Genomic DNA, 10,646 nt, shown 5'->3' on the forward strand with positions numbered 1-10,646 from the left:
GACAAGACAGTAGCTGGCACCAAACGAAAAAGAAATGGAAGTCAGGATTACAATTTCCTAAACCACATAGATCACATTGCAACAGCACATTTGACTACATCTTAATTGAAGCTGGTAGCTGTCACCAGCTGGTAGGAAACAATCCACTAATTCAAGAATGGGCCAGCAGGTCAGAATAAATAGACATTCTCTCTCACTTTGTTACAAATTCATTTTCTGATTTCGTTTAGATCACAATCCACATGCGGTTTAGGCTTTTCTAGTGTCATCACCAAAGTAAATCTAACATTTCGCAAAAGAGTTTATAAAACATTTGACCACCTTCCGAAGACAAATATACAGGAGCTAGATTTCAATACTTGTGTGAGAAGGTTTTATTCATGCAAGAGAAAAGATAGAAGTGGGCCTAAATAGAATCACAGAATCATGGAACTTTTGGGGTTGAAAGGAACCTCAGAAACCATCTAATTCCAACCCTCCTGCCAAGGGCAGGGACACCACCCACTAGATCAGGTTGCCAAAGGCCCCATGCAAAGCCTGTCCTGGCCTTGAATGTTTTCAGGGATGGGGCATCTACAGCTTCTCTGGGCAACCTGTGCCAGTGCCTCACCACCCTCTGAGAAAAAAATTTCTTCCTTATATCTAATCTAAATCTACCCTTTTTCAGTTCAAAACTGTTTCTCCTTGTTCCATCACTATATCACTTTTACTATAAAGAATCCCTTTCCAGCTATCTTGTAGCCCGCTTTAGGTACTGGATACTTAATAAACACAAGTCAGTTTTGATACGTTATGTGCTGGTTTTAGTTCTTTACTGTATTTACAACAGGTGCAAAATAACAGTGCAAAATTATTGTATAGTCCAAAGCAACTGCAGAAAAACAGCTACCATTTGAACTAGTTAAGTAAGCCAGAAATGAAAAAATACCTTTCCTCACTTCTTAGCCAGCTCCTCACTTTTTCTCAGCATTTCAAACAGACGTGCCATTATATTATGGAATCACCAGGTTGGCCTTTCACACTGTTGCAGATAATGTGCTGACTCTTCATTTGGTGATATGTTCTAGGAAGCTAGCAGCCAAACCAAAACACTGAGAACTAAGGAAGGACTTCTGTCTTGTCATTGTCCATCCTAGGAACTTCAGCAAATCAGTATGACAATCAGAGATTATTTGTCATACAGACAGACCTGAACTGGACTGGCTGGCAGGTATCATGAGCATTCTGAGGCATGTTTACTTTGGACTAAGGCTGGCATTCTTGTTGCCTCACCCTGGTGCAGACTAGAGATGCCCACCATGGTAACCTGAGCTACTGCAAAACCTAGTGTCAAAGTGAAGATTAATGAAAATGGACCTCTCTCAGCAATCCCTCAATCAGAAACATGTAAAACTAATATCGGGTATCTACAGTAATGGAAAGAGAAATGTAGTTAGCCCTAGCCAAAAAAAAAAAAAAAAAAAAATTAAATGTGAGCAGCAATGACTGGAGGACTGTATTCACTTTAAGCAGACCCAGCAGCAGCCAAAGATTGCAATGCCTACATTATTTGCATCATCACCTATCTTAGCCATAGGGCTGCAGAAAGCCTCAGGTGTCAACACTGAAGTCTAGTGTCTACCTGCATTTAGATTTAAAAGTCTTCACAAAAAAAAAAAAAAAAAAAAAAAAAAAAAAAAAACTGTCCATTCTATATGAGCTTAGATTGGAGGTGCATGTGCCAAATGTATGGACAGTTGCAAAATGATATGTTTGCACATAGCAATAAGTGGATGAATACACACCTATGCACCTAAATGATTGTGTGCTCAGATTGGAACCATGGCTGTTTCAACACCTGTGTAATCCCCAGAGATAGCATCCCTTCTAGGTGGCAGCAGTTCACTACCATTGTTCTTCATTCTTCTCATCATATCATGTAGGTTTCAGTCAAATGATGACAAATTCCACCTTCAAAAGTCAAAAGCAGAACTAAGAAAAAAAAATATGAATGAATGTAATTAAAATCAATGTAAAGAAACAATGTTGCAACCTTTCTCATAGAAAGTAATTACATATAGAGGTGGATTATCAAGCTGTTAGGTCCTAATTCTTTAAGTGGTTAACTGTGGTTGCTTAGGAAAAGTATATAATGAATATATAAAAATTCAAGCAAATACCACATGTCTTTAGCATATTGCTAAACTCTGTCCATCAGAACTTGAGGGAATTCCTGAAAAACAACTTGCATCTACTCCATCTTGATTACTACATATTTGCAAAAAAAAAAAAAAAAAAAAAAAAAAAAAAAAACATTCAGAGAAAGTCAAAAGTCTTTTTCCTGAGAGGTGGTAACTAATATATCCATTGTTGCCTAGGATAGCTCAGATTATTTTTCCCGGGTGCATTACTTCTTGACTACCAGTCTGGATTTTGGTTTTATATTTCCTCAGCCAGTTGTTTGGTACTGTAAATTCATGGATTTAAAGGTGAAAATCTCTCTTTTGTTTCTGCCTCTGCATGTACTAGTGACCAGGAATCTACAAGTAAAAAATGCTTTCATGTTGAAAGAACTTTTAAAATAAAAGTTTTCTATAAAATATGTTAGCAGTGAAGGTAAAACAGAATGGTCAATTGCAGTTCCTAGGCAACAGTACACAAAACTTGAATTTTTTATCATTTGCCTGGAGGCTAAAAAAATGGGACTGATAAATTATACAATTTGAAAATCTGTTGTGTTTTTTTTCTGTTTTTCAGGAATATGGATTTTTCTTTTGAGATTTTAAGATGAGTGTGTGTGAGAGGCAGCATACTGTTGGTTGACTAATTTGTAGCTACTTTGAAAAAGTGGCCATATGTAAGAGAAAAATACTGAAAAAACAGGATTAACATCAGAACTCTCAGGGTGATTACAAGTTTTAGAAAAATCAGATTATAGAAACTTGATTCTCATAAATTGTTTTAAGAGGGCATTTTTATTTTACCAATGAAAGAAGATTCTGAGATGTGATTCTAAATGTTATTACTTATGCTTTCAAAAAAGATAAACCTAAAAACAGGACATTGGTGACTATTAGACACTTGGGAATAATGAGCAAATCCATTCTGATCCCTTTCAACACATCATTTTAGATAAGCAGAAACCTCTGCATGCAACCATTTTATCAGGTAGCAATGAGCTGGATTTCCTGTTCACTGTAGAAGAACAGATCTGTATCACCATCTTTAAATAATCTCTTACTAAGCTTTTCATAGTGGGCAACATTGTTTTAATATTCTACAAGAGCTTCATTGAGACAAACTAATATTTATCATAAAATCTGGTGTTGATATCACTACTGTTGGAAAAAATCTCTAAAACCATTTCTATTAAACTGGGGGGAAAAAAAAAAAAAGAAAAAAAAAGAAAAAAAAAAGCTTTGTCATATATATAGAATGAAAGTTATGGTCTCTATTTCCCAGGCTCTTGTGAAATATTAGGAAATAGCAGGAAAAAGAACAGGAAAGTGAAAGGATAAAAAAATATAAACAGTAACTAGTATATGGATACAAGTCAAAGCACAAAGATTTTTTGCAGGAAAATGCAGGCACTGAAACAAACTGGAGTAAAGTATTTCCAGACGTAATCAGAATGACGGAGAATAAAAATGGATAAAAGATAAAGGAAAAACAGATGAGGAAAACAGAAGTAGCTTTTGGCCAGACACAGGCACAGCTATGCCCACGCTGCCCTCTGGGAAAAGCTCAATTCCCTGAGGACAGATCTTATAACAGATACACCATATACAAGTGAACCTTTGCACTGGAGAGGAATCTGTGGAATCTGCCACTGGATGCTGTCCCCACCTTGCACATATCAAAAGGACTTTCACTTATAGCCCAGGAAATCAGCAACCAGCTTCTCCTATGTATCCCTTTGCCATCTACAGTCACCCGTCTTGTGTGCTAATGTGTGACTGATGTCAAAAGCCAACATCAGAGTCTGCCCAGAGAGACCTCAGTGCCATGTGCTGCACATCAACACCAGGTACACCTGCCACGGTGGATGCACAGATAACTCAGGGCATTAGCCTGCTTTCTGGCTCTGAAATGTGGACATAACTCACTGTTCTTGCAGTGCACCTCATTTCCCAAATATGTTCATAGACTCCAAGAATGGTGATGGTGAAGGGAACTGTTAGTGCTGCTGAGAAAAGATTTCAGCATCTGGCCCTCCACATGCTGGAAACCCCCATGTTTAATCCCTGCCCAAATCACTGAAGAGCTACTTGACAAAGAAGTGCCACTAACAGAAGTGATTAGCTGGTCACCAAAGAGAGGGAGTGAAGGGTTCACTAAATGATACAGAGGACTGGTCTGCTTTGACAGACACTGTAGATAAAACTGAAATAAGGGCTTTCCACTTATCTTAAGGACTTTTCACTGCACATCTTCAGCAACCCAGAGAAAGCCTTAATGCAATTTATTGCATTCCAGTGGTAAGATGGGAACCCATGTGTTTATGTATGCCTAGATGTTCAAAAAGGTGAAGTCTTGATTTCAGCCTGTTGACCCCCGGGGGTTGGGTTGGCAAGGCACTAAAGCTTCAAGTTAATACATTCGTGTACCAGAATAGTTTGCTCTATTTGTATTACCCCACTGCATTGCATGACTCCTAGTATCATTTCACAAGTACAATTACTTCAAACAGCATTTTGCTGAAAGATTCACTTACCCAGTCTTTTGAAATATTGCCTATATGACTGTCCTAGATGTTTCTGAACACTCACAAAAAAGGGAAGGTAGAAGAAAGTCAAAATACACAGACTTTGTTAGCTTTGTACATGCCATGGATGACATCGTGTTGTAAGTCAAAAACAGCACATTGCAACACTCATAGAAGTGTAGAAAACAGGTCCTTAAGAGGTTATCTATCTTATTTCTGCCCCCTAAAGATCAACTGTGTTTCCTGACAGATGTCCCTCCAGCCTGTGTGTATACTTACAACCCATGAGAGAGATTCCAGCATTTCTCCTGGCAAGCTACTTCAACACTTCACTGCTTTGTTAGGAAAATAATCCTCATCCTGAATTCAAACCTCCAATGCTGAAACATAGTGTTCTCTGTCTTGCAAAAAGAGCAGATCAAAGCTATGATCTGTTCCTCCTCATAGCTATGTTTTGAATTGTTAAGAATAATCCAAAAAAGTTGAGCTATGGAAAAATGAAAAAAAAAAAAAAAAAAAAAGGAACATTGTAGGAAAGGAGAAATACTGAGTAATATCTATGTCTTTATCCGGTCATTCTTACATCTGTCTGATTCTACAGTTTACTTATATTATTTTTAAATTAATTTATCATCCACGTTCTTATTAAATTCAACACTCATGCAAGCTACAGTTCTTGAGTAGAGGCTGTGACAGTACACTACAGGAAAGAATTACTTCATATATCTCCAGGGTAATGCGTTACTTTATATACATCATACTAAATTGTTTGCTTTGCCACAACACCATGACTCATGTTCAGCTTGTGAGCCATTGTAACCAATAGCTTTCTCTGCAGTATTTCTACATAGCCATCACTCTCCATTCTGCATCTGTATATGACTGTCCTTACCTATGTTTGCATCTCTCATTGTTAAATTGCACCCAATTTTTCTCTAATTTATTCTTCTAATTAAAAAAAAAAAAAAAAAAAAGTGTTAAAAAATCTAGCCCCATCTTTCAGTAAGTTTGCAATCTTTAAGAGTTAATCTTTAAGAGTTGCACATTTAGTAGTTGTCTAAATTTATGGAACAATCCCCCCAAAAAATTGACATTTGTGGTTTTTCCAGACCTTACCTCACCTTCTGTAGTCTTTCTCCTTCAAAAAAATTCTGGGCAATATATTAAGTTGACAATCACAGAATCACAGAATTTCTAGGTTGGAAGAGACCTCAAGATCATCGAGTCCAACCTCTGACCTAACACTAACAGTCCACACTAAACCATATCACTGAACTCTACATCTAAACGTCTTTTAAAGACTTCCAGGGATGGTGATTCCACCACTTCCCTGGGCAGCCTGTTCCAGTGTCTAACAACCCTTTCGGTAAAGAAGTTCTTCCTAAGATCCAACCTAAAACTCCCCTGGTGCAACTTAAGCCCATTTCCCCTCGTCCTGTCACCAGACACGTGGGAGAACTGACCAACCCCCACCTCTCTACAGCCTCCTTTGAGGTACCTGTAGAAAGCAATAAGGTCGCCCCTGAGCCTCCTTTTCTCCAGGCTGAACAATCTGACCGCGCGCGCAGAGGGTGTTGAGGCGCTGTCGGCGGCTGAGGGTTTGGGGGGATGTGGGGGGGGGGGAGCGGCTGCGCACATCGAGCGGCGTGTTGTTGTTGGTGGTGGTGTTGTTTCACAGTGTCCGTATTTGTCATTGTTTCACACAATCTGAATCGTTAAGGTTGGAAGACACCTCCAAGGTCACCTGGTCCAACCATCCCCCTGCCACCAATGTCACCCACCAAACCCCAAGCACCGCGTCCAACCTCTCCTTGAACACCCCTAGGGGCAGTGACTCCACCACCTCCCTGGGCAACCCGTCCCAGTGCCTGACTGCTCCTTCTGAGGAGAAATGTCTCCTCATTTCCAACCTGAACTTCCCCTGGCACAACTTGAGGCCATTCCCTCTAGCCCTACCACCAGTTATCTGTGAGAAGAGACCAAGCCCCGGCTCCCTACACCTTCCTTCCACGTAGTTGCAGAGAGCAGTGAGGTCTCCCCTGAGCCTCCTCTTCCCCAGACCAAACACCCCCAGCTCCCTCAGCCGCTCCTCGTAGGACTTGTTCTCCAGGCCCCTCACCAGCTTTGTCACCCTTTTCTGGACTCGCTCGAGCACCTCCATGTCCTTCTTGTAGCGAGGGGCCCAAAACTGAACACAGGACTCGAGGTGCGGCCTCACCAGAGCTGAGTACAGGGGAACGATCACCTCCCTAGCCCTGCCGGCCACACTGTTTCTGATACAAGCCAGGATGCCGTTGGCCTTCTTGGCCACCTGAGCACACTGCTGGCTCATATTCAGCCGACTATCAACCATCACCCCCAGGTCCTTCTCTGCCTGGCAGCTCTCCAACCACTCATCTCCCAGCCTGTAGCTCTGCTTGGGGGTTATTGCACCCCAGGTGGAGGACCTGGCACTTGACCTTGTTAAACTTCATGCAGTTGACCTCAGCCCATCGGTGCAGCCTATCCAGATCCTCCTGCAGAGCCTTCCTACCCTCAAGCAGATCGACACACGTACATAACTTGGTGTCATCTGCAAACTTACTGAGGGTGCACTCAATGCCCTCATACAGATCATCGATGAAGATATTAAAGAGGACCGGCCCCAGCACCAAGCCCTGGGGAACGCCACTAGTGACTGGTCTCCAACTGGATTTGACTCCATTTACCACAACTCTTTGGGCCCGGCTATCCAGCCAGTTTCTAACCCAATGAAGCGTGCGCCAGTCCAAGCCAAGAGCAGCCAGTTTCTTGAGGAGAATGCTGTGGGAGATGGTGTCAAAAGCCTTGCTGAAGTCAAGGTAGACCACATCCACAGCCTTTCCCTCGTCCACCCAGCGCGTCACTTTGTCATAGAAGATCAAGTTCATCAAGCAGGACCTGCCTTTCATAAACCCATGCTGACTGGGCCTGATCGCCTGCTGGCCCTGCAAGTGCTGCATTATGATTCTCAAGAGGATCTGCTCCATGAGCTTCCCTGGCACTGAGGTCACACTGACAGGCCTGTAGTTTCCCAGGTCAGTCCTCCAGCCCTTCTTGTAGATGGGCATCACATTTGCTAGCCGCCAGTCAACTGGGACCTCCCCCAATAGCCAGGACTGTTGATAAATGATGGTAAGCGGCTTGGCCAGCTCCTCTGCCAGTTCTCTCAGTACCCTTGGGTGGATCCCATCCGGCCCCATCGACTTGTGCACATCCAAGTGCCGTAGCAGGTCACCAACCATTTCTTCGTGGGTAGTGAGGGCCACATCCCGCTCGCCATCCCCTTCCACCAGCTCAGGGTTCTGGGTATCCAGAGAACAAACGGTATTGCCGCTAAAGACTGAGGCGAAGAAGGCATTAAGCACCTCCACCTTTTCTTCATCTCTTGTAACTAAGTTTCCTCCTGCATCCAGTAAAGGATGGTGATTCTCCTTAGTCCTCCTTTTTGTGTTGATGTTTTTATAAAAACATTTTTTGTTATCTTTAACGGCAGTAGCCAGATTGAGCTCCAGACGAGCTTTGGCCTTTCTAATTTCTATCTATGTAACAATGTTACATGTGTGCATAATGTGGCAGTTAAATGCCTTCCAAATTAAATATTCAGGCATGTAGGAACAATATGTTTTGATTCAGTTCTGAGAACTATCCTAAAACCAAATCTATCTAGCCAAAGACTTATTTTGCTTCATCCCCCAAATGACACATAAAGGAAAGTCCTTCCTGGTATTTTTCTGTCAGATGATTCCTTGAATCTAGTGAGGAAATGGATCTTTTCCATCAGTATATGTGTTGCAATAGTTTGAAAGTATAGGGAAAGAAAAATCTTCCATTTCATGGATGCTTTTTCATTCGTATGATGATTGGTCCCAGATTTTAAAGTAATCTTTTTCAGACACCTCTCATGCATTTTAAGAGTAATGCTTTCCTTTACACTTCAAGAGAAGAGCAAGTGTTGAAGATGACCTCACTTTTAAATGGGGAAAAAAAAAAAAAAAAAAGGAAAAGCTCATTATCAGTGCTAAAAAAGTGTGATCATCTTATTGCTAAATTCTACATTAAAATGCTTTTTTTTTCATTGAAGAGTATTCAAGGGATAGATGGGCAAGGACTTTTTTAATGTTTAAAATGATCTCTCAGGTGCTTAGAAGCAATGATACTTGGATATGTATTGGTAAATGTCCTAAGGCATGTCTCAGCAAAAGGGTAAAGAAGGCAGTTATAGAGAACCAAATATTATTTCAAATCCTTTCAGGAATAAGTACAATATTTTCTTAGACACGCAAAACATGTACAGAAAGCAAATCATACACCATATTTTTTCATAATTTAAGTGTGTGGCTTCCTTAAAAGTGAGGGATGAATAAACTCTTCCTGGATCCCACTTCTGTTTTTTCTTTTTTACGCAGTTCTACAGATGACTCATGTTTGTGTTATTCCTCCACAATCCATTTTTCTGGTATTAATAACATGAGTAGAACAGAGGAGTACTGAGTTGAAACATTTGTTCCTCAGGCTTCAAGGACAGGAGCTCTGCAGTCAGTGCAGAGAAAACACTGATACTGCTGCATCCTGGGGGTTCTGGTGGGCTAAAAGATTGACATAAACCAGCAATGTGTGCTTGCAGCCCAAGAGGCCAACTGCATACTGGGCTGCATCACCAGAGGGGTGGCCAGCAGGTGGAGGGAGATGATTGTGTCCCTCAGCTCTGCTCCTGGAATGCTGTGTCCAGGTCTGGGGCCCTCAGCACAGGAAGGATGTGGGGGTGTTATTCAGACAAGCTGAGAGAGCAGCAGATGTTCAACCTGAAGAAGAGAAGGCTCTGGGGAGACCTCACTACAGCCTTCCAGTACTTAAAGGGGGCTTATAAAACAGATGGAGAACAACTTTTTTTCTCGGGCAGATAATGATAGAAAAAAGGGGAATCATTTTAAACAAAAAGAGGGGAGATTTCAATTAGATGATAGGAGGAAATTCTTCACTAGGAGGGTGGTGAGGCACTGGCATAGGCTGCCCAGAGAAGCTGTGGATGCCCCATCCCTGGAAGTGTGCAAGGCCAAGCTGGATGGGGCTTAGTCAACCTGGTCTAGGAGGTGTCCCTGTCCAGTACAGGGAGGTTGGAACCAAATGATATTTAAGGTCCCTTCCAACCCAAGCCATTCTGTGATTCTATGATTTTATGATTCTGTGTTCTAGAACAGACAATAAAGTCTCAAAAATACACTCCAGAAGTACCTTAGCCATTACTGGTTTATCTGAAGCTTCTACTCATGACTTCTCTTTAGTAGTCTAGCTCACCCAAAGGAATAAAACAGCCCTCCAGGAATAGCTGCTCAGTACCAGTGGGATAGCCAGTTCATGTAGATAACTTGGATATGTTGAAGGGAACTGGGCCTAAAAGAAACCTATAGTCTGAAATATCTGGATATTTTACTTACTACATGGGTGGTAAGAAATATGAGTTATATGTGAATGTAATTCCTTCCATTCCATGTTCTTGTTCCATTGCAAGATGAAAAAAGTCCTGAGGGGAAAAAAAAAGAAAAAAAAAAAGAAAAAAAAAAAAGACTGTCCCTGCCCTCCTGCAGTGTCATCAGGAATTTTGGTGAAAGCAGTTGCATGGTCAGAGCAGGTTTATATTCACCACATCCTAGAAGGCTACAGTGAGGAATATACCTTCATCTCTTTCCAGCAAGGATATCTATGAGAGTCACAAGGATCACTGAAGTTCATTGCTTCTATGACTTCCAAAAAGTATCCCAAAAAACTACTACCTTCAAGTTTAACTGAAAGTTATTGTAGCAGCCAAATTATATTTGGGAACACCTAGCAATCCTTCCAACAATTTGGCTACAGTTAAGATTGTCACAATGAAACATCTGATTAAAAAACAGTAAAATCGTAATCACAGAAGGAATGAAAATCATGAGAAACAATAAAAGTT

This window comes from Anas acuta, chromosome 2 (genome assembly GCF_963932015.1).
Source record: "Anas acuta chromosome 2, bAnaAcu1.1, whole genome shotgun sequence".
NCBI lineage: Eukaryota > Metazoa > Chordata > Aves > Anseriformes > Anatidae > Anas > Anas acuta.